Below are 24,846 nucleotides of genomic sequence, written 5' to 3' on the forward strand. Positions count from 1 at the left end.
CATTCTGTGTGGTGGACTCTTAACTAAATGTTTCTGATGAGAAAGGCCGTGTCAAGCAAATATTCAACAATTCCAATTTTGATCAATATTGCCAACTGCTTTCAAAATATACTTTTGTCAATAAACCTGCTTTCTTAGTTAGGGGTTTTACTGTTGTTAAGAAATACCACAGACAGAAGTAAGTTGGAGAGGAAAGGACTATTTATTTATTTATTTATTTATTTATTTATTTATTTATTAAAGATTTCTGCCTTCTCCCCGCCACCACCTCTCATTTCCCTCTATTACACTTTCACATCACAACCCACCCTCAAAGGAAATCAGGGTAGGAACTCAAGCTGGGAAAGAACGTGAAGTCGGGAGTTGATACAGAGGCTATAGAGGAATGCTACTCACTGGAATGTTCAGCTTGCTTTCTTATTGTATCCAGAAGCACTATCAAGCACAGGTATGGTGATGCCCAAAATTTGTTGTACCCTCCCACATTATTCTAGTTTAAAAAAATATTCTACAAGCTTGCCTTCAGTCAGATCTTATTCAGACCTTCTGCAGTTTGTAGATCAGATAATATTAACCTATTAGATTTTTTTTTCAAATCTTTGTTCAATAAGGATTAATTCTTTTCATTCTCCTTTCGAGTTAATTTACTGTATTGTGAGTTTCTAACAGTTTCTGACAATCACAGTGTTTTGTCTTGTGCTGTGTGTTTCGTCAGTTCTGTTCCGCTGGTTTAACTGTTCCCGAATGCAATCCTTTGTGTGCAGCTCCACTCTAGTGCTGATCTCCAATAGTGAATACCATAAGGCACTTCCTCCTTTTTACAGACCGTCTTTATACGTGCAATCAGGGAGCTCTGTGAGTGTTTTAGTTTTCTATTACCGTTAGTATCCAGCATAGCTTAAATAGACATGTAATTGTAAACTGATAATAGAAATTATGATGGAAATTTTTCTCTGGTGTAGATTCAAAATCAGAAGTCACACAGACAGGAATGGACTGTTGTGTCGGGTGGCTCATCTAACTCGAATGTGTGAAAGCAGAGAATAAAAGTGCCCTGTACACTGACAGAAATGACCATTCATTTCCTCCGTTCAGACATCCAACTGTGAGCTCATTATTTTACACATCCATTCATCAAATCATGTGTTTATTTTTTACTAACTGGTTTTGCTCTTTTTATCATAATCCCTGCAGAAAGGTGGTTTAAGCCAAAATATTTTCAAAGTCTTCTGTTAAGAAATCATGCCATAAATGTCATTCTGCCAGTGTGAATGTAAAAGACAGTTAAAATATTTGGACATATTCCATTTGTCAACACAGTAATGTTATACTGAGTTTTCTGTTAATGTTAATTCAGCTTTCATTTAATAGAAAATACTCTTCCGCTTGCATATTTATAAGCACACCAAATTATGCAGATTCTTCATTTAGATGTAAACACTTTTTAAAAGAATAGAGATGTTTATTCTCTCAGCAAGAAAGAATTTGTTTAAGGTTTGAGCAGCATATGACACCCTTCTTAATATTTCATCTTTTCTTTTACTCCAGCATAACAGGTGGCTTCATTCCTGAATACCTTGTTTCATTCTCTTGCCATGTCGAAACATAATACCCAAGTATTCCTTCCTTAGTCTGGGAGGATTGCTCTATGATCTGAAGGATGTAGTTTCTCTAGTAGCTTCTGGAGCATCATGCATTTCAATCACTAATATTATGCATATGATGAAGAAAATTTTCACTCCCATCAGCCTATTCATTTCCATTATGACATGTATACACACCTCATTTATAGGACAGCTATGATTCATTTTTTTCTTTTAACTTTGATATTTAGCAAAAAGGAATTCAGGAGATGGATGTGGGAATTTTTTTTAAATCCAAGATAACTTTCAAAGTATGTGTGTATGTGTTTGTGTGTGTGTGTGTGTGTGTGTGTGTGAGAGAGAGAGAGAGAGAGAGAGAGAGAGAGAGAGAGAGAGAGAGAGAATTAGAGAGAGTTTGTTGTGTGGCTGTATATGTATGTGTATGTATGTGAGCTTGTTTTCACATATATGTCTGTATGTGTATGTATGTATTTTGTCTGTGTGTATTTGTATGTGTGTTTTAATGCTTTACTTGGAGACAGAGAGAAAATACACGTTAAACTGTTAAGGTCATTGTTCTTTTTTGCTTATTTATTTAGGTCATGTTTCTTTGAGATATAGTCTCACTCTCTAACACATCCTAGCCTCAAGGTCATGTTGAAACTCCTTCTTACTGTAGGAAGCTTTGGCATTACAGATACCAGCCACTATGCTTGCTATTTTTCCCCTTAGAATAACAGTAATATAATAATTATACTAAATAATAATTCAATACCTTAGAATATCTTTATTCTAATGGTGAAATTTTAACAATCCCCCCCCCCAAAAAAAAATCAACAAGGTGGACTAATAGTCTCAAAGAAAAAAGTATTTTAATTGAACTTTACTGTTTTAGGGTTTCTAATACTGTGAAGATAGGCCATGATCATAGCTACTCTTATACAAGAAAATATTTAATTTAGATCAGCTTACAGTTTTAGAGTTTAGTCCATTATCTTCTTGCATGTTTAAGACAGACATGGTGCTAGAGAATGAGCTAAGAGTTCTAAATCTTGATCTACAGGCATCAGAAGCAACTGTGTGCCCTACCAGGCATAGTTTGAGAGCAGCATCCCTTAAAAACTGCCTACCACCATAGTGACACACTTACTCCTACAAGGCCACACCTCTTAATAGTGCCCAATGGGGGATATTTTCTTTCAAACCATCACATGGACCATCCCAGTTGCTGGCAACTATGTCAAAATTTTATAAGCAACCTAATTATGAATGTAATATAAATATAACAAAACATATAATATAATATACAGTTTCTATGTTGTTTAATAGCCAGTTCACATTTGTAACACAAATGGATCTGAAGTTCAGAATATTTTCTAACTACAGAAATATGGGAATAGAAAAATAAGCTAAGATTCAGTTTAAAACCACTGCCACAGCAACTGGCAAATTTAAAAAAATGTCACTTATATTTCCTAGACATAAGATTTTGCCTCTGTAAAACAAGGAGCTTGAACTTTGCAACATCCTAAAATCCATTCTAGTTGCTACATTTTTTTATTGATTTTTATTGAGCTCTACATTTTTCTCTCTGCTCCCCTTCCTGGCTTTCCCCTCCCCCCTTTAGTCCTTCCCCAAGGTCCCCATGCTCCCAATTTACTCAGGAGATCTTGTCTTTTTCTACTTCCCATGTAGATGAGATTTCTTAGTCTTGCTGCATTCTATAAAGAAATATGATTTTACTATTTTAAATAGTTACAAAGGATTATATTTAAACCTTTGTTTTTTATGACATCATGTGCTCATATGTATGATTTATTTAAAGCCTTGTTCTGCTCAGGAATAAAGCTTCTCAATTATAACATTATTTATATGGAAAGAAACAATATAGTTTAAGGTGAGCTTTCCATGTGATAAAATTTATGAAGGCACACTATTTCTGATATGGGCTATTGTTTTTTATTAGCAATTGTATTCTAGCTTTTCTCAGAGGTAGTTTACCCAATTTGTTTGTCTATTTTATATATTGTATCTCCATGCTATATTAAAACACATACATATATTGAGATGCACAATGAATATGCACAAGGACATCATTTTGTGGGAATGACCCATATATAGTAATTTTATTTGGAATCTTCTAATAAATTTTCTTGTGATTAAAATCAGGGGACTTACATGCTTAATACCCCTTTCCTCCTTTTGGCACAGATACACAAAAGGAATAATGTGCTAACATAAGAGCACAAGCCCATATGGATAGTTTTACTTAGGGTTGTTTAATTTTTTTTCTTCAGCACTTCACCAGTCTTGTACTGCAAGTTGAGTGTGCATGTGAATATTCATAAAAATATGTGTATAGATAAAGAAGGCTATTGGGGATATTGGAAAAGTTCTAGAAATGGACATAATACTTTAAAAATCCCAAGGACTGTTAATGTTTACACTTAACAAACCTTAAAAATGGAAGATTCTGTTTTACACATCTTACCACAATGGCACCAAGCACAAGCAAATCACAGCCATCTCATTTCTTTTTTCAGCAGTTGTAGTGATTGAATAAGAAGAAGACACTTCTCTGACAGAAGTGGAATCAGAAGTCTCTGTATATCCCAAGCCAAATCTCACCCTTCTTTATACCTAGTTTTTTGTTTCTAAGTGAGCCTGTCACAATTTGACTTTGAAAGTAGTATTTTTTTTCAAGGATGTAATGACTTTTTTTTTTTTTTTGCCTACTAACCCATGCCGATGTGCTTGCGTATAGTTCTTTGCATGATGAGAACGTTTAACTGTGTTCCATGAGCATGGACATGCATGGAACACACACTGTTACAGTCTCCAGAGCCTTAGCAGACCCCTCCTGAGGGAGAGTGGCGTCAACAGGGGCTGAAAGCACTCTTCTTAGAAGTTATTGTACACCAGAATGTATTTCTGCATTCAGAAGGAGTTAATTGCAACCCTTTCTCTGAGTGACAAGGAGATATAAATGAAGGGTCACAGAGGTTTAAAAATACTGTTTGTGGGGAAAGGTCTGAATTGGAAGATGAAAGTCAATGTGATATTGAGGAAAATGTCAGAATCATAAACAGATATAATCCTCATCAGACCTAACATATTTAGCAGTTAATAGTTTAGGCAATCTCCTCCTTTATGATACTGTAGGAAAGGTTAGTTTCATCTGAGAGGATGAGTTTTATATCTTTCATTTTCTCGAGCACTTAACACAATGCATACAGAAGAAAGTTCTAAAACATTCATGATTGAAGCCAATTGGTACAGCGCAGAGTAACTTCAAGCACCATCCATCAGTTTTATGCTGTGGTTGACAAACAAGCTTTGTAGTTTCTACCAGTCCCTTCTACTGGCATTACATACTTAACAGAATTTTGGGCTTTGTTGTAAAAAAAAACCCACAAATTAAAAAATATATTAAAAGATTTCTCCAACTGTCCCTCAGCCTCTTTGTTTTTTAACACAAAATGTCTTTTTAACTAGACTCATGGGAGAGTTTAAAGTACCATCTGCATTTTGTGTGGGAGAAGAGTCCCACTAACTGTTCTCTCAGGATTCTGTGTGTTACAGAATTCCAGACACAGAAATGATACAGTAGGCAAGGTTTTCTTAGGTCAGGCTTACAGGTTAAAGCAGGGCAGCAGCACTCAGGGAATTTCTAGAAAAATAAATTATCCATTACACAAGGACTAAAAGTGATGACAAAAATAAAATGGCTGGATTGAGTGATAGGACATTGGAAATCATCTTTAGCACTCAATATTTTACATAACTTTACTACCTGAATATCAAGCTTTCAGTGATTGTATGTGCTTGGTTTCATTGGCAAGTTTTCATCAATAATTATATAATTTACTAAAATGTACATCAATAATACGTCAGGAAGCATCTCATCTAAAAGTGCTCCGGGAAGCAGGAGAGTAAGCTAATGAAGCAGAAGGGAAAAGAAACAAACAAAGAAAAAACAAACAGACATTCAGATATACTCTCCTTATGGGATAACAACACAATGATCTTCACCACCCCTGCAAGCTGGTCCTCTTGTGAGTGGTTACTGTGAGTTTCTTTGCTTGAGGAAAAGTAGTCACTGTAGTTTTGATTGATTTTGTAACATTTAATGGAGGTGGTTTTATTTTGAATAGATCTACCATATTATTTCTGGTTCATTCAAGAGGTCAGTCTGAAACAATGGCCCCTTATAGTTTTATAGTTATATAATAAAAATATCATAAGAGACTTCATCATATCATTGGCCATTTAAGAAAAATAGGATACAGGTTCATAAGTCACAAGGACAAAATAAGGACATGGTATAGATGGGGGAAGGTGAAGCATGATTAAGAAACTCCCATGTGACAGCATGAGTGTCACCACCTAAGTCCCTAGCATGTAAAAGGTAAAGAGACAGGATGATCAGAAGTTCATGGTTACCCTTACCTACAGAGCAAGTAGGGGCCAGGTCGGATTTCAGGAGACTCTGCTGTAATTATCAAAATGAAAGAAAAGAAGATTTAGAGAAGGCAAGACATCCAAAAGGGTCACATAGTGCAAACCATTGCCACCACAAACACAGGACCCGTAGCAAAGAAAGCAGATGGCATCACATAGTTTCATTGCTGATTTCTACATACCCTGCTCACTCCCTTTCAAGGAAATTACAAACACACTGCTGTACTGTTCCTATTGATGTGTGTGTGTGTGTTAACATAAGTAATAATTGTAATTTTGACCTTACTTTCTCCTCCTCCTCCTCATCATCATTCTTTTCTTCTTCTTCTTCCTTCCTTCCTTTTTTCCTTCCTTCTGATATATAATCTCACAGGGTAGACCAGATGTCTTTCAATATTTTCAATCCTCCTACCTTAGCCTCTAGAGTATTGAGATTTCAACCTTTTACTATCAGGGCTTAGTTACACTATAGTTTAAAATTTCCATTCCATTTGATCAGTTTAGGAAAATGAATAAGTAAAATAGTTGTTGAATTCTAATGAAAAAAATTAAAATTTCATGAAAGCTAAGTTGGAATTCAAGTAGGAACTGGTAGTTGAAAAAAAGAAATTCTGAGTGTAGCAGTTAGAGTCAGTTAAGGAATTCACAGTGAGAATTTTTTATCTGGGAACTCAATTTTATCCTCATAGCTTTGCTTAAGAGATTTCCTGTTCCGTTACGCTACTGACTTAATATTGCTTTTCCTAGCAGTCTCATTCTGTGGATCCTTGCCTTCAGCACTGTGGAAATCAATACAGTAGGCACTCTGTTCTATGCTCAACACCTGTAGTTTCTGGAGTGGGATGGTTTGAAATTCTGCAGATGCTACTTAACCCAATCGCCACTTTGCAGCCTCTTTTTCCAATACAGCATTTTCCCCAGCAGCAGGGAGCATTAAGTCACTGCTGTGGGAAGCAGAACACTGTCTTTTGTTAGCCATAGGTGGCCAGAGGCCTTGGAGGAGGTTTAGAAATTATTTTTGTTTTTGTGGGTTCTTTGGAAGATAATATTGATTCTTTTTATGAATGCCTTGACATGGGGTGACATTGCTCTTCTCGCATGTCATGTTTTCCAGAGCTTGTTAGTGACTTCACTCCTAGTGGGAACAGAGAATTTAATCAACTCATTGACTGTGTATCTGTTCTCTGCAAGGGTCATGAAGGAGATATGGATTGTTTGTAAGGAGAAAGAATTTATTTCCACAAACTTTCTCAGATATTTTTTTAACCTTAGATCTCAGTTTGAACTACAATTCCAAAAATAACTGGTTAAATAAACCCTAGTTACACTCTGAACTAAGCACAAAACTATCAAACTTGTGAGATTGCAAGAGAAGACAAGGGTGGTATGGAAGATAGAGTATTTGTTTCAAGGGAAAGAATCTTACAATGGATATTTAGAAATAGGGCACCTGTCGATGTGACTCTAATCTTGACATTATACTTGACATGTTGAGAAAGGACAAGACCATTGAATATAAGGTTACAGTGTTGAATTCTAAAGAGCAGTGCCATGAATCTTGCCTAAACTGATAACTGGTGTGACTAGTTAACTGCATCAAGGTTGTCAGGGAACTCTTTCCACAAGAACAGGTGTTGAAACGTGGAAACATGCTTACCACAGCATTTCAGATATTTTACTGCATTAACTTTTGGAGGTTTCTTATTTCCATCACATAACCTCCCATGCTTTTTTTTCCCCAATAGAAATAGCTATAACATATTGAGGGGTCACTAGTCATGGTACATTGATTTTTGTTTGGAAACTTTAAATCTTCAAAGATCCAAGGAAAATTAAAATGACTTTGACAATAACAAGCTTAGATAAAGCTATCACTTAGAGATTCTTTTTGTTTGCCACCTCCCTTTGGGACTGACAGAGATGTTCCCTGTTCATGTTTGGTGCTCTTAAAAGCCAACTGTGTAAAACCTCATAGTTATATTTCAAGGGAGTTCTGTTGACATCAACAACTCTTCCATCATGAAGTTTAGTGTTTTATTTAATTCCTATTTATTATATTCCCAATGTTAAGAATTTTTCTCAATTTTCTGTGACTCAGTAAAAAGTCATGAGATGAGACAGCCATTACAGAGAGCAAGATCATTGATGACTGCTTTGAGTCCTACTTCTTTATGAAAAGCACTATGAAGCTTACCCTAGCCTCTAGTAGTCCATCGAATTATGGTAAAAGGGGTATTATATTCACAAATTGAATTTAATTGTCTAGTTTCACCATCAGAGCCAGAAGACTAGCTTGACTGGTAGAGGTGTTTTCCAGGAACCTGCTACATACATCAACATTCATAGGTCAACAAATCATGGTGCTTGAAGAGCCTGAGTCTTTAGTCCAGACACTCTTTTAAACCTAATTACTGCACCTCTGACCTTGACATAATTTCAAGATTGTCCACACATAAGTATAAGCTATCTTTAGTATACTTTATTTTTTAGATATTTTAGACACAATAAGAAAAAATAAACATATAATATAGACAGTCATTCTATGCCTTTAGTCTCCCTGACAGAGTCTCTCCTTCTATCAGCATTCTGCCTCAGGTGGCACATTTGTTATAGCCAATGGACCAGCACATCACAGTCACTAGGAGTACACAGCTGGCCTTATGGGCACTCTTGGAATTGGGCATTGCATTCATTTTTAAATTATTAAATGATGCATGTCTGTTCATATTTTATACAGGGTAATTTTTCATCTAAAATTCCTTGTGCTCTTCAAATTCATCCCTCTTTCCCTAAAACCCTGGTAATCACTGATTTTAATATATGTATAGCTTTGATTTTCCACAATACATGATTATTAGAATCATAAAACATTCCTCTCTTTAAGATTGGCTTATTTCTTAGAGTGATAGAAATTTGTTTCTTCTGTTTCTTTTTCTTGTTCTATTAACTTGTTTTTTCTTAATCCTAGAGATTATCTTAATAGAATCTTAGTTACTTTTCTATTGCTTTAATAAAACCCCATGAACAAGGTAATTTACAAAAGAAAACATTTAACTGATGATGATTTAAATGAGAATGGCTACCATAAGCACATTCATTTGATTACACAGTTCCCAGTTCATGGAACTGTTTGGGGAGGTTGCGGGGACATAGCCTTGTTGGAGGAAGTGTATCTTAATGGATAGAGGGCTTTAAGTTTCAAAAAAACTTGTGCCATTCACAGTGTGTGTATCTTGCTTGGTCTTTCCAATCAAGATGTGAACTTTCTGCTACTGTTCCAGCTGTCTGTGCTGCTAGCATGGATTCTAACTTTCTGAAACGTTAAACCAATTACACTCTTCCTTTTCTTAGTTGTTTCAGTAAAGATGTCTTATTATAGTAAAGAAAACATTGCAAAGTAATGGAGACAATTAAGCTTACAGAGTGCTAGAGTCTGTGCTACCTGGAGGAATATTTGAGATCTCACAACTCAAATCACATGCAGAAGTCAGAGAGCAAGATGGATACAACAGGAGGATTTTCGAAGTGCAATACCCATGACACATCTCCAACAGGTCATACTTCCTAATCTTCCTAGATTTGAGGTCCAACTACTCAAATATATGAACTTATGGAGGGCATTTTCATTCAAATGACCATAGCTCACAATTCACTAATCTACTCATCAACTAATAGCTGCTTGTAAGTTTGGGCAATTATAGTTGAAGCTATTACAAAACACTTATATTAAGTTTTTCATGAGGACATGCATTTTTAACTATCAAATTGAGCACATGGTGGATTGGGTGTTGACAGTGTATAGTTTTGAAGGAATATGGGAAACTCTCTTCCAAAATAATTTTGTATTACCAAGATTAATGCGTGAGGGTTGCTATAGCTCCATATCCTCAGCAGGTTGGGCCATGGCCATGTTTACACTGTGGCTGTTCTACTAGATGTGCTATTGTATTTCATTAGTGTTTTAATGTTCCATTCCCTGATGACAAATAATGTGAAATTTCTCTTCATTTGCTATTTACCCTCTGTGTATCTTCTTTGCTCTGTCTGTCCAGGTCTTTCTCTTTCTAATCAGTTGTTCCTTCTCAAAATTGTAGATTTGCTTCATGTATTTTTATTAAATGCCCAGTGTCAATATGTCTTTCTTACATCTTATCATTCTTGTCCTTCTTTTCATTCTCATAAAATTATCTTTCATAGAGCTGGTTTTACATTTTAGGGAAGACCATTTGATGAACTATAGTTCATGGATTACATATTGCATGTTGTATTTTTCCCCCTATCTTTTAGAATTCTTTTAAGTGTTTTATTTATGAAGTATCATTCTTTATAAAGAATGATACTTTGAGTTAGTCTGAATGTCTCGTTCCAAAATATAGGCAATAGATAAAGATTTGCTACACAGGTGTTCCTCACAAATTTGAGAGAGCATATGATTAATTATTACATGCAAAATATAAACAATATAAGATTAAGTTAATTTTTTTCTTGCTCATCTCAAAATATGCAACTAAAACATTTATGTGTCAGGGAATATACCAACAACATAAAGATAGTTTTCTATCTTTATTGCCTGACTTCTGTGATGTCCTTGTATACAGGAAACTGAACTGCATGATTTCTTCTGACTTTTCTTTTACTTATCTTAGGATGGATATATGATCCAATAATGCTTTTGTTCAACTATATCCGATAGTGGAAATATCTTAATATTTTACAAAATATTAACTAATCAGGCAATATACTATTCCTGGGTTTAATATTACATTATTTTTTGAATCATATTGTACTTCATCAGTTGAATAAATTCTGATTTTAAAAGTCAGAAAGGATAGACCAATAAACAATATTTGAATTTGAATTAATGTACTTGATTTAATTGTTATAAAATACCTTTTCTAGCACTAGCAGACAGTATCACTTTATATTTTTCCTTGTTAAAAAATTACTTTTGTGAAGACAAGATTAAAAAATGAACATTAAAATTTGGGTTTGAATGTGTTATGATATTTAAATTGCAGATATGGTAATATGGTGTCTTATTATTTGACAATACACACTTGATGGTAATAGAAAGATAAATAGATAGGTGAGAGATGATAGATAAATAGATTTCAGAATTTATAACAGGAAAACATACTTGTAAAAAAATTAATATTATTCCATCTGTAAGGCAAGAATCTTGCTTTTTTTTTCTCTTGTGGTGAAACCTCAGGGCAGGCCATGTGTGATGCAAGAGCTCTAACACTCAGCTCCATCTGCCCATCTGCAACCCCAGGAATAAATATGAAGGGCTTTTCTTTTTCTTAAATGATCTGGGTATCATTAGCCTCAACTATAAAATATTGACTAATTTTCCAGTATTCAAAATATTATAACATTTGGCTATTTTAGATAGCATAATATTATATAGAAGTCTAATATATGATACTAAATTGTTTTAATAAATATAATTTATATGTTATTGGCTACTTTTAATTCTTCATTCATCATGGGGTGAGAATTTATGTACTGTGAGGATAACTTTGGCAAATTATGTATAGTAATTTTGAACACTATTATAATTCCATTAAATCTTTACATGTATTGTGCATGGATATGACTTTGGCATGTACTAGTACTCCTAACGAGTTCATATGTGTCATGCTACTGCAGAAACAAGCCTATGCAATTATATTATATGTACCCTATTAATATGTTGCTGTCTTAAGTAAAATTGTGATATATTCAGTGCAAACGATATTTTTTTTTAAAGATTTATTTATTATGTACACAGTGTTCAGCCTTCATGTATGCCCGAAGGCCAGAAGAGGGCACCAGATCTCATTACAGATGGTTGTGAGCCACCATGTGGTTGCTGGGAATTGAACTCAGGACCTCCAGAAGAGCAGTCAGTGCTCTTAACCTCTGAGCCATCTCTCCAGCCCACAAACGATATTTTAAAGCAACTATAGGTCATGGGGTTTTATCACAGTAGAAAAACAAACTTAAGCATCAACTATGCCATTTATTGATCATATTTGTGATAATGGTGTGCTTTGTGTAATTAATAATTTATTGGAACATGAATAAATTTCATTAATTAAATTTTTTAGGAGTATGATGAATATGAGCTAGTAATATTTTTTTCTGAAAATAAAATTTAGTGGCCATAATTTGATTAGAGATTTTTAAATTATGGTTTCTTAGATGTTTGATGTATTATATTTAATAAAAATGACACTTCCTTCGTAATTACCTTTTGAACTGGCTTAGCCAAATTCCAGGTGAGCTTGCCATTGTCTTCAAGGACAAGTGTATGTCATGCTCAACCGTACGTGTTGTGCTAATAATCAGCATCACTGAGCCTGAAACTCTGTCGTCTTTCTTTTGTATGGGTGACCTTGTTCTTCTAAAGGTGACAGGGGTGGGGAGAAATTTGTCAAAGCATCCAAAATTCAGAATACTTCATAGCTCAGCAGCTCATTGTAGACATTAAGGTTAGATCTGATGCCAAAAAACTTGCAGACTTGGAATGAGTAGAGGGACAGCTACTTAGAGAACATTGAAAGTTCACAAAGTCACTGGAGCAGCTAAAAGGTAGGCGAGAGCTACCGACAATCTTTTTAATTATTTGGCTGATATTATCAGCAACAAGGAACTCTTACTCCTTGGTTTTCAAGACAGTGTATGGATGCAAAAATGTATCAATAAAAAATGGATTATTGCAGAATCCTAGAATAGTTAATGCAGCCATTTGTAATATGAGTCACATTACTGATGTGTTAGCAAGAAGTTCAGGTCCAGAGGGCAGGTTCTAAGCAGAGGTATTGAATGATGCTCACCTGATTTCCCTACAGTCTGCTGATGTGTGAGCTCTAACAAGGAAGTAAGTTCAGTAAGAGATATGAAAGTCACAGAAATCAAAAGAGTTCACATTTCATCTTCATTCAACTTTAAAAACTGCACTATTCTAGAATCTATAAAAATAGTTAAAAATTAAATGGATGCTGTGATGTCTAAGCTGAGTAATTTAAACATACATTATAGAAAATTTGAATTCATGGGTCTTTTTTTACTCCATTTGTAATAAATTCTGGGACTAAGATGTTAATTAGTTATGTCTCTCCTTCCATGAAGTGAGAGGAAAGAATAGTATTTTATGTATTTTGATAATCTATCCTAAGTCATCTCCTTTATTCTCACTCTGCTAAATATTTCTTCATTCTTTTTGTTCCCCATCAAACCTATGAGTTTGACTGTGTAGGAATAAATCCTCAGACCCTGCCTGTGCTATTAAGACTAAGCAGGAGAAGGAACAATGCCTTCCAGTGTTCCATTTTCCATCAGTAAAACATTAAGGGTAAACACAAATAATTAAATCTACTGAAAATCTTTTGAGTATAAGAATCTTAGAATTTCACTTATTGACTAGAACCCTGATGTGATGTAAATAATGATCACGGTGCAGTGGTCTGGCTGTTTTGCTCCCTAGGGGATGCATGGCCTTCGAGTTGAACAAGTGAGAAATACAGCATTTTTATTAAAAGGTTAATGAAATTCTTCCTGACTTTTTGGAAAGTTGTTTGTAAAGTTCAGTTTGGGAGTTTGCCAATGTCTGCAAACTTTTCTGGGTAACTTGAGTGGCCAATGCCTCTCCACAGGTTGGTACCACAACCAAGGTGTCAACTGAGAAGGAATCTTTCTTTCAAATGATGTGAAAGCTAAAATCATGTAGAAAAAGGTGGATGACAATAAAGATCTCAAGTTTTGTTTATATTAGTGGTTTAAAGTATTGGCATTTTATCAATCTCATTTTATCACGAATGGTTATGATACAAAATAATTACACAAAATTGTACTCAATATAACTCATTATTAAAAGTCAGAGTTTTTCTTAAAAATACATGCTACGGCTTACTTCTAGTGGCTACTGTGTCAAGAATAAACTTCTAGGGAGAAATGCCTTTATGTTTTCTTTGCCTGTGTTTATATATGTTTTATGATGTTGGGAAACTAAAATAGAGATCCACCTAGTAACGCCTGTTTCAATTAGATTGTTAGAAAAATAATATCTTTAAAAGTTGATTGTGGGAAGAAAGGTACATGTCACAAACTATCAACTTGTCCATCTTTGTTACAGTTCTTAGTAGCATGAAATAATTATGGTAGGCAATCATCATTAGCCATTCTGCATATTAAAGGGACAGGGGAAAGTCTAATAGTGATGTATATTTCCTTCTAACACAGGTACTAGCAGAACACATATGTATTAGGGTTCTGAACAAAAACAGAATATAAATTAATATTTATTTAAGGAATTTAATTATTTTAGCTAACATGATAGGGTCTGGATAGTGCAACAATGACTTCATGGCAAAGAAGCTGAATAGCTACAATAGTTGTTCAGTCCCCAGGTCTGGATGCCTCTGTGGACCCAATCTGGCACTAAAGCCCTTGAGCGTTCCTGGAGAGTTTCTGCTCTTCAGTCCATGATAACCCGTGAGTTCCAGTATTTGTGAAGGCACAGGACGGCATCAGTAGCTACAGTAATACTTAACTGAAACTAAGCAGCTTCACTATGAAAAATCGACTTGTCTCCAGAAAAATGTTGGTGCTTTGGAGGATAATTTGTGTAAATCACAGAAGTAGGGTGAAGACATGGTGACTTTTCTGATTTGGGAGCTGTGTTAGAGAGACATGCCCTTGGTTTCCAGGGAACAAGATGGAGGATTTGGCTACTTGAAAAACAACCAAAATAAATATATAAACAAGTGAATGAATCAATAAAAGGAGAAAGCTTGATGGGTATTCATGACTGAGTAACCCAAGCAACTTTTCTCTCAGTGTAACTAATTTCCTATTGTATTTGTTTAAAAAATGAACAAACAAACAAAAACAGTGGACCACTGTAGCGTGGTGGTGGTGGAGCTCTAGCAGGGTGGGTTGAGGTGGCCCCTTTCATTGGCTTAATTGATAGGTATATGGAGACAGTGGCGACCTTAACAACTTTCTTGCTATATTTTGTAAAAACCAAATAAACAAAACATCAAAACAAAAAGCAAGCAGTAAGCAAGTGAGTGTACTGGCACGGCGGTGGTGGTAGTACGCTGTCAGGGACGGATGAGGTGGTCCATTTTCAGTTGCCTGCTCTTATAGGAATATGGAGGCGACGGTAACCTCTGCTAACACTTTACGGTTGTACTGTGCCAAGAGCAAGGTGCCCTAAAGTGTAGCGCAGGGCTGTGGGAAATGGGTGTAACTAAAGGGAAAATACCTAGGTGGCTTTAAATGTTGCAAATCAAGTTTGTATCTGATGATTTTACCGATGCTGGGGACTGCTCTGGAGAGAAGCCTCCCGAATCTACGCTATTGCATCCAGTGGTTTTATCATATGCTTCCACACCTGTTTGTGCTAATAAGTCACTCCATTGGGGGGGGGGAGGTATGGAGAGTTCTCTAACCACATGGAGTCCCAATGAGCACTGTGCAACTATTTGAGACAGGTTATAGCCCTTCAATTTAGTTAGACAGGCTAATTGGGAATGAATTGGGATTCATCTCCCGAGTGCCTGGACAAACAATAACGAGAGCATGGATATGGCCCAATTGCATCAGCCACATCCGAGAGAAGAAAAAGGCTGTGATTAATCAGTTTCTGCCAAGACTGCAAAAGCAGTCCTTGAGGAACTTCAAGGTATCTATCTCTTTATCCTGTTAAAGCATTCTTGTGCTTGTCTTGTTAGCTATTATGTGCTGTTCCTTCTTATCACCCTTCCAGTCCTCTGTACAGTAATGTAGTGAACTGTCCCTACACTAAGCCTGAAGATTTGTCATGAATATGTAAGGAATAAGAACGAGATGTAGAATCAGTAGGGAGTCTTGAGTGAGTCAAAAATCATGTAATCTTGGACCTATGGGAATAAAGGTCAGCCTTTTCCCAGGGGAAGGCTCGGAAGGATGCCAAAGCCAACATCTTGTCTTGATGTTGATGGCGTTAGTGTAGAAAATACCGCCATAGTTCTCTCATCCCCTAATCTGTAGTCTGAAGATATTCCACTATAGAGGTTTCTCCTACTGGAATTATATAAACTGGCTCAGTGATTGAGCTGTATACCAGAATCCCTGCCTCTTCTTATCTAAATATAATAACACCACCTCCTTGTTCAGTTATATGTAATAACCTAAGACTTCAGTCCACCTGATCCATGTTGGTCATTTCTTCACTCCCTTGCTGCCCCTAGTGTGGTCCAAGCCATGATCATTGCAAAGGACTTAGAAATCAATTGTGCCTTTATTCCTAAGAACTAAAACTATTTCCCATATATGTAACATTTTATACAAACTAAATTCATGTGTTTTTAAATACTTGAAATATAATTTTAGTAAATGAATACCATAAATTAAAGCCTACCCTTAAGTAAGATAGTATATGTCCATCTATAACAATGAAGAACATAATTGTCTCCGTTAATTGATAGTTGAGTCCTTGCTAATTTAGCCATAGAGGGAGAATGGGGATGAAGAAACAATTTCATTATTATTTACATTTCCCATCATAAGAATTTTTTGTATAAAATCTATATAATTTTATGTAACATTTTTTAAAAGTAAAGCTTTAAGTGGACAGACACTACTTTTTACAGACTTAGTACTTGACAAAAGCTAAAATTCTTTGCCATTACTGCTTGACGATTTGTGTTGTTAAAGCCATCCCAACTACTTCCAAGTCTCATTCCAGGAATAAAATGCTAAGAGCTTACTTCAGAACCAATTTCATATGTAGCCTCAATTCTGCACTTTTTTCTATTTCTGTTCTCTTTTATTGTTATCCTAAGCACAATACCTATTGTAATATTAAATTCAGTTTCTTATTTCACCCAGTATCCATTACAAACACAATTCACTCACCGTAGTAAAAGCTTTTTTTCATTTGTAAATAGACAATGTGTTTTTCTAACATCAAGAATTATGATAAATATGAATTACCTTAAGTTCTGGGAAATTTTATATAGACAAATTATTGAGCCAAATTTAAGAGTTTCTGACATGCTTTCTGGTTAAGCTCGTTCTGTTAGTTTATATTGAGTTCTAAAATGAGTTCCTGAGCATTTTGAGAAAGCTTCAAATGCTACATGCTTATGCCAATGCACTCTAGTGGTGGGAGGGGGAGGAGGAGGTTATAAACATTGGCGCATCGGACCCTTGCAGCCTCAAGGCAAAATTTCCCTTTAATTTCTTACTGTTCTCTCATATTTATTACAAATGTTAAAAAAAGTCAGCCTAAAACTTCCACATTTTGCTGGGAACTAGCCAAAGCTTCACGTCTGAGTATTACTGATGAGCATATTCCCTACCAATGTAGAAAGAAGTTACATGTGTCTTCTGCCTCCTTATAACAAGACGGTCTTCCCTCTAGGCTTCAAGAATTGTTCCTTTCCATCAGTGGCCTTACCTGAAGTGTCTTTAATATACCACCCTCTAAAATACGCTCCTCAAATATCTCTGGGCTCTCCCTTTGTATAGGTTAAAACCCTTCCATTCACTCTTTTTGAACTGCAAGCTATTGCCACATTTTTAGGTACTTCTTGCAATATCATACTCCTTTGTTCGAAAATGATTGTTCAGTGCTGCCATAACAAAGCACCACAAGCCGAGTGACATAAAAGAGCAGAAATGCCTTCTTTTAGAGTTTCCACGCTAGATGTCTGACATCAGGTGGTAGGTGAACGGTGCCATACCTGTCTCCTAGCTTTTGGTCGATGTGGCTACTGTTCAGGTGGTTGGTTTGCTACCGTTTCTGCCTGTTTCCATATGGCAAGGTACCTGTATATCTTGACACTGTGTTCCCTTTGTGGGTATCTAATTTGGTACAGTTTCTTTGTTCATAAGAACACTTGGTAGTAAAGCATTGCCATTTAATCACTTCCTCTTAGTTGAGTATATCAGCAAAGACCATATTTCACAGTTGGGTCCCACATACAGGTACCATCATTAGGGGTTCAGCATAACCTTTTTAGGGGTACACATATTAACTTGTTACACTGGTGGCTCAATTAATATTTGGTGAATTAGTGATACATGCAGACACTTGACCTTTGCTCTGTGTATTACTGATAAGTTGTGTTTGCTGTTACCAGAAACAGTGCCTTGGCTTTCCTAATGTGTGTTCCTGAGGTGGTGATCTGATGAGAGCCACTGCACCAGAAAGATTTCATAATAGTACTTCCCGGTACAGAAGGCCAGCAAGAAGTCCAGAAATTCCTCTGTTCTCAATTCTGAATTAATTCAAACAATGTATTTTTTAAGAGTTTCTTTAAAAAAAATAATCCTGATATTGGAACCCTTGCCTACAATACTAGCAATTGAAAGTTATAAGAGGAGGGTTAGGAGTTCAAGACCAGCTTTAAGTACACAGCGAGTCTGAAGGCAGCCTGAGCTAAAGGGGACCCGTAGAGATTTATCTTTTAAAAGCATAGACTATTTTCTAGTTGTTGATTCTCAAAACCCAGTTCTCCTCGTGTAGTTTTTACTGAGAGCCAGTGTGTTTTACCATCCTCTAGAAAGGCCAAGGTTAGAGGGCAGAATTATCAAAATCTATTTCGTAAGTCCAACCACATGAACAATTAAAAACTTAAACAACCAATAAAAATGTGAGAGTACATGGAGTGGTCTAAAAATATAGGCTCATTAGGAGCCAGTGTAGGGATATTGCAGCTTGGTATGTTTTTTTGTTTTTGTTTATTTTTTTTTCATTTTCTTTGTTTAAAATAACCTAAGTTTCAGGTCATTTCATGGTCACCTTCCAGAGGTCCTAGCAGTACAGATTGCTTCAGTTCTCACTAAGGCAGGATCTAAAGAGCACTTGAGCACTCCTGCGGTCAAGCTGGGCCTACTGGAAAGAAAAGGAGATAAATAGATATGAAAAAATGAAATAAAAACATAAAATACAGTTGGAAATTGTAACAAAAAGAGAAGGCAGGCATAAGAATGCAATATATTTTGTCAACAACAAAATCATTGATTTTAGTTCTGACGATGTTCTCCAATTTTCCCACTGCTTTCAGTGAACAACTAAACATGAGGAAGGGGCGTTGCTGTTGATTTCTATGGAATGCACAGATGTGTCCAGAGTTTACTGAATATCTGGAAGTGTCATCTACCTGCCATATTAAAAAAGACTGAGATAAGTCAGCTTATAAGAAAAAGTGGTTTATTTTCATTCTCTGCTTTGGATGGTCCGGGATGATAGACCCTGAGGTTTTGGGTCCTATAGTAAAGGACTTAAGTGCTAACGTCCATACCACATAAAATTATCATCAAATTAATTTCTTAGGTATTTCCCTGAGTAACCTTTCTTTAACTACAGGAAAGTCAACCATCACCCTACGTGCCAGTTCCCACCTATACTGGCAGCACTGGTATCTTTAGGTGTGTTTCTACAACCATCCAGGAAGCCCCAGCATCAGTATAGACATCTTAATTGCTGTTAATTGATTGGGAATATACTTTATATATTTTCTGGGTTTAATTTTCAAGTTTCATTAGTGACATTCGTTCTGTACAAATATCTTTACCTTGTCACTTGCTGACGATTTGACCACACATACATTATATGCTTGACTTTTTGACTTTTCTTTTTGAGACATGGCCTCATTCTATAGCTCACTATGAAGACCAGGGCGACTTCAAAATCAGAAATCTGCCTGCGTATGCCTTCTAATGGTTAGGATTAAAGGCATGTGCCACAATGGCCAGCTATAGATGACTTTTTTAAAAGACAAAAATAAAAGTGTCCAGTCAACTCAGAAATGGTGGTTTCTGTTCAGGAAGCTCTGATGGAAGCAACAGGTGAGCATGAGAGCTTTGTTTTAGCATGCTTTATAAAGGCACACAGACAGTCTTGGAAGGGATATGGAATGGACCCTGCACACTCATATCATATGAAGTTTCCCGCAGTTGTAGACGAATACTGAAACACTGATTTAATCAAACCTTACTGGGAAGATAGTAGCAATTTTGTTTTTATTGTTGAAATCCAAGTTGTTGCTCAACGAGGCAGCCAAGGTTACGGGTAATTGTCCCACCAATGTATTCTGGACTTTGCTCATCTCTTTTGCTGTATAACCTAAGGAAGAAACTACACTGAGAGGAGAAACCATTAACATGTCTGATAATTATCCAGAAGCTCACCAGTTTTACCAGTTGCTGAAAAAGATTACACAAACTCAGGCTGTCCTGTTTCCCCAAATAAAATCAGACTATGCACACGAGGCTTATCGGAGCTTATCGTTCAGAGGCCATTAATTAAGCAAATTCAACTCTGGGTGAAATATTTCCCAGAAAGCTTTCTGGGATTGACATTTATTCTGTGTTAACCACTCTGCCTGGCACGACTCTGCAACATATCTAGAGGCCATTTAAACAATATTAAGATAACAGCATTAATTCACTGTTCTTCCTTTAATCACATGGAAGGAGATCAGCTTGTTAGAACTAATGATCTCCCCTTGCCTGCAGCTGCACTCTGAGTGCTGTTCCCATGCACACGCCTCTCCTTTTGTACTGGCTCTAAAGGAATCGTGTTTAAAGCTGGTGCCTGCTTCAGGTTTCTACCCTGGGAGGTGGTCTGTTTCCTTTCACAGTTTTAGTGAAACTGTAATACACTAGGGGGAAGACACAACATTCTCCTCCTAGCTTTAATCAAAAGCATCTTTTTCTCAAGTAATGATTATTAGAAAGAAAACTCAAATTAAACCCTGTGTCTCATAGCCAGTACAATAGGATGCAATTTTGCCTTATCTGAAAACTAAGAATATGAAGTTGGGAAGTCAGGAAGTTTATTTAATTTTTCCTTTTCCTTTGCATTGGTCTTACAAAATAGAAGGTGCATCTGCGCTCTTCAGACAGATCATGGATTAAAGACTTCTGCTATCATTTATGTGGAATCTACGGTTTTCCTGCTGAGAGACCAAGGCAGGCAGGTGCTTAACTGTACGATCACATATTATTTTTTAACATATGTTCCTGTTTCTCCCAAGACCTTCCAGATTTGTGCAAGGTGTATCCTCTAACCCAGTATTGCTGCTCCTTTTCATTGCTAATGCAAAGTTCAAAACATTACAATTCTAACACAAAAAGGAGGACATAAGCAGTATACCCACAATCTCAGTGTTGGGGGTCCCTTCTCAGAACCATCTGTACTGCTTTTACTGGATATTTGCTAACTGAGTACAAAGTTCCAAGCATCACTAGAGTCCAAGGAACAATTGACACACGAAGCAAATGTGACCCCTGGCTTCCTGTAAAATAGTAACAAGAGGTTGGTAGGCACCAAGAACCAGTTGCTTAGAGACACCTCTCTCAATGGCTAGACAGGATCAAAAGGTAACTGATTTAGTGCAGGAAAATGAAAGCAAGTTTGAGGCCACAAAGAATCTTGAAACTACAGTGGCTAGACCTCAAATATCAAAGAAGAGCGATGGTGAAACAGGACTTTCGAATGCACCAATAGGATTGTATACTTCTTTCCATCAGCAATGCTAAAGTGTTGCCACACCTGATGATATTTATATTAACTAGTTGGGCTGCAGAGATGGGTCGGCCGTTAAAGACTAGGCTCACAACCAAAATACATTAACTAGTCTGGGACATGCTAACTACAAGATACTTATATTGCAGGCATAACAACATTTGACTTATGTGCCCTAATTATCTCTGTTCCCTAATATATGAAGTAAAAGATTAAGTTATACCAAGTTATAATTGAAATTTAGAATACCTTGCTACTATGACACAGGACATTGACTAGCTACTGTGGGCAAGAAATATGTTAATAGAAATTATTATTTGATATGTTCTTCCGAATGGTAACATGCTAAGATCAGATTCTTGAAAGAGAAATATAAAAGGAGTCATACTTAGAAGAATAACTGTTGTACCAAGTGTTTATAAGGAAGACAGAGGTTTCGTTTTTGGCAGGGTCACCACCCAAGGCAGAACAGAGTTTGTAAGAAAGGTTCCTTGTCTAAGTTTCTGTGGGTTTGCACAATGGTCTAGTTTGGGTCGCTCGTGCGGTAGTTTATCAGTTGCCATAAATCTAGAAAACTGATTGTCAAACAGTTATGACAAAAGAAATGTAACTTTGAAGCTTGGATTCGAATTTTTTTTACTATCCTTGATTAAATTGCTCCTTTACTTAAGACCCTGTATTGCAGCTGTCCAGTAATATGAGGTACTAACAAAATTGGAAAGAAAGCTGATGATTGCTAGCAGGCAAAAGTTATGTATTATATCTTTTATTTATTTATTTTTATTTTTTATTAAAAATTTCCGCCTCCTCCCTGCCTCCCTTTTCCCTCCCCCTCCTCCCACTCCCCACCCCTCACTTCCCTCCTCTTTCCTCTCCAGTCCAAAGAGCAGTCAGGGTTCCCTGTCCTGTGGGAAGTCCAAGGTCCTCCCCCTTCCATCCAGGTCTAGGAAGGTGAGCATCCAAACAGGCCAGGCTCCCACAAAGTCAGTACATGCAGTAGGATCAAAATCCACTGCCATTGTCCTTGTCTTCTCATCAGCCCTCATTGTCCACCAAGTTCAGAGAGTCCAGTTTTATCCCATGCTTTTTCAGTCACAGTTCAGCTGGCCTTGGTGATCTCGCAATAGATCAGCCCCACTGTCACAGTGGGTGGGTGCACCCCTCGTGGTCCTGACTTCCTTGCTCATGTTCTCCCTCCTTCTGCTCCTCATTTGGACCTTGGGAGCTCAGTCCAGTGCTCCAATGTGGGTCTCTGTCTCTATCTTCATCCATCGCCAGATGAAGGTTCTATGATGATATGCAAGATATTCATTAGTATGGCTATAGGATCGGGCCATTCCAGGCGCCCTCTCCTCAGCTGCCCAAGGACCTATCTGGGGACATCTCTCTGGACCCCTGGGAACCCCTCTAGAGTCAATACTCTTGCCAACCCTAAAATGGCTCCCTTAATTAAGATATATACTTCCCTGCTCCCATATCCACCCTTCCTTTATCCCAACCATCCCATTCCCCCAAGCTCTCTCCATCCTCCCCTTCTCACTTTTCTCTCCCCATCTCCCATTTCCCCCATCCCATCCCACCCCCCAGTTCCCAATTTTTGCCCAGCAATCTTGTCTACTTCCAATATCCAGGAGGATAACTATATGTTTTCCTTTGGGTTCACCTTTTTATTTAGCTTATATCTTAAGATGGTTTTTTTTTTTTTTTTTTTTTTTTTTTTTTTTTTTTTTTTTTATTCACATTCTGCTTAAAGCTTGCTCCGCAATTCCTCGTTCTTATGTGGAGCAGTACCATTTTGTACTGTTCTCCGATGAGTCTTGCCAATATAAATTATGCTGTGTATCTGAATTTGGAGGTATTTATGTCATAACAGTTGGCAGATGGCATAAACTGTGTTTGATTGGTGTTATTGATGTTCCATTGATGGCTTAAAGGTGATTTGTTAAAAATACAGACTTTATTTAAAAGTATGTTTCCTTTATATCTGCTACTCTTGTGTGTGTGCTTTATAATTTATCGCTTATAAAAATTAGAATTCACTGTGGCACATGCAAAATTTGCCTTTTATTGTTTCTTCCCTACTGATTTTTCCTCCTTATATAGTGTTGACAAAGGAGTCTTATTGGGGCTATACAAGTTGTAAATAGAAAAAATAAAGAAAAGGTGATATTTCTCCAGTACTTTGCTCAATTAAAAACACCATTGAAAAATTGTCAAACAAATTAAACCTAAACTGAGTTCAGGATCATACTTTTATAACAAATTAGTAAGTAGAACTTTCTATTAGACAAGATCCTTTATTACTAGTCAAACAGGCTTCACACAAGCTTGTAAGTGTGTCAAAATCAACTAAACATTCTATAAAAGTCAGCTGGGTATAGAAAGTGTCCAATAAAGTCTACTGAGGGCTTTAATATTAATACTTAAGTGCTAAAACATTTTAACACATATGCACACACACAGATAGATAGATAGATAGATAGATAGATAGATAGATAGATAGATAGATAGATAGATATAATAGTAATGTTTTCTTTTGTCCCATAAACTTAGTTGTTGATAATTTGCAATTAAATTGTTGGGGGACAGTCCACTTATCTGAATTATCTGACTCCCATATATGACTAAATATGGCAGGCCTTGACTGAGACATCTTATATACAACAGATTTGTGGGCAAATTCACATATTTATGTTTTAGCTGAATTTTCTTAGGAAAACAGTCATATGAACCTCACAAGACTATTCTTTCCACAATAGCCGACTCTAAAGAACTAAGAGAGAATTTGGATGTTCATTTTAGCATGGTACTGCATGATGCTGCTGTCCTGGCCTGATCTCAGGTCTTTGTAGTTTGAAGAGCACGTGGATTCCCTTGGCTATACATGCTTTTTTGGAAATCCCTGCTAAACAAGACTTGCATAGACTCCTTCAATGGATTTTTATCAAATTATTGCCAATGGATTACTTTGACTCTTCATCAGCAAAACTGATTGCTAACACATTGAAGGAAATGGGGGTATCTTAAGGTTTTGACATCCAGCTTCATGTGACTCAGCATGTGGGTGGACACAAATAGGATGAGGAGCGATTTCTATAGAAAACAGGAATTCATCCCAGAAATTATGTGAATCACTCTCTCCCACTTAGCAACATTTCTTTAACTCTTGCTCAGGTTTACTGGAGCATATGTGTGTATTCTATACCAACTTCAGACAGTTTGCTTTGGCTGTTCAGGACTCTGACTCACCAGTATTTTTCTAGCTGCAAGACAAGGTTTTTATTTTCTTGTTGA

The 24,846-nt window shown here is 36.5% G+C and overlaps 1 protein-coding gene across 7 annotated transcripts in view; it reads left to right on the top strand.

Annotated features, from left to right (window-relative positions):
* Lrp1b (LDL receptor related protein 1B) overlaps window positions 1–24,846 on the top strand; it is a 1,777,797-nt gene that overhangs the window by 472,472 nt on the left and 1,280,479 nt on the right. Inside the window, exon 1 of one of the 7 annotated variants that reach the window (XM_057755651.1) lies at window positions 356–448. The exons of the other annotated variants lie outside the window; for them this stretch is intronic. The gene's annotated coding sequence lies outside the window, so the exon portion shown is untranslated. Of the gene's footprint in view, window positions 1–355; window positions 449–24,846 lie in introns of those variants that run through there. 7 annotated transcript variants of the gene reach the window in all.

This window comes from Chionomys nivalis, chromosome 22 (genome assembly GCF_950005125.1).
Source record: "Chionomys nivalis chromosome 22, mChiNiv1.1, whole genome shotgun sequence".
NCBI classification, from domain to species: domain Eukaryota; kingdom Metazoa; phylum Chordata; class Mammalia; order Rodentia; family Cricetidae; genus Chionomys; species Chionomys nivalis.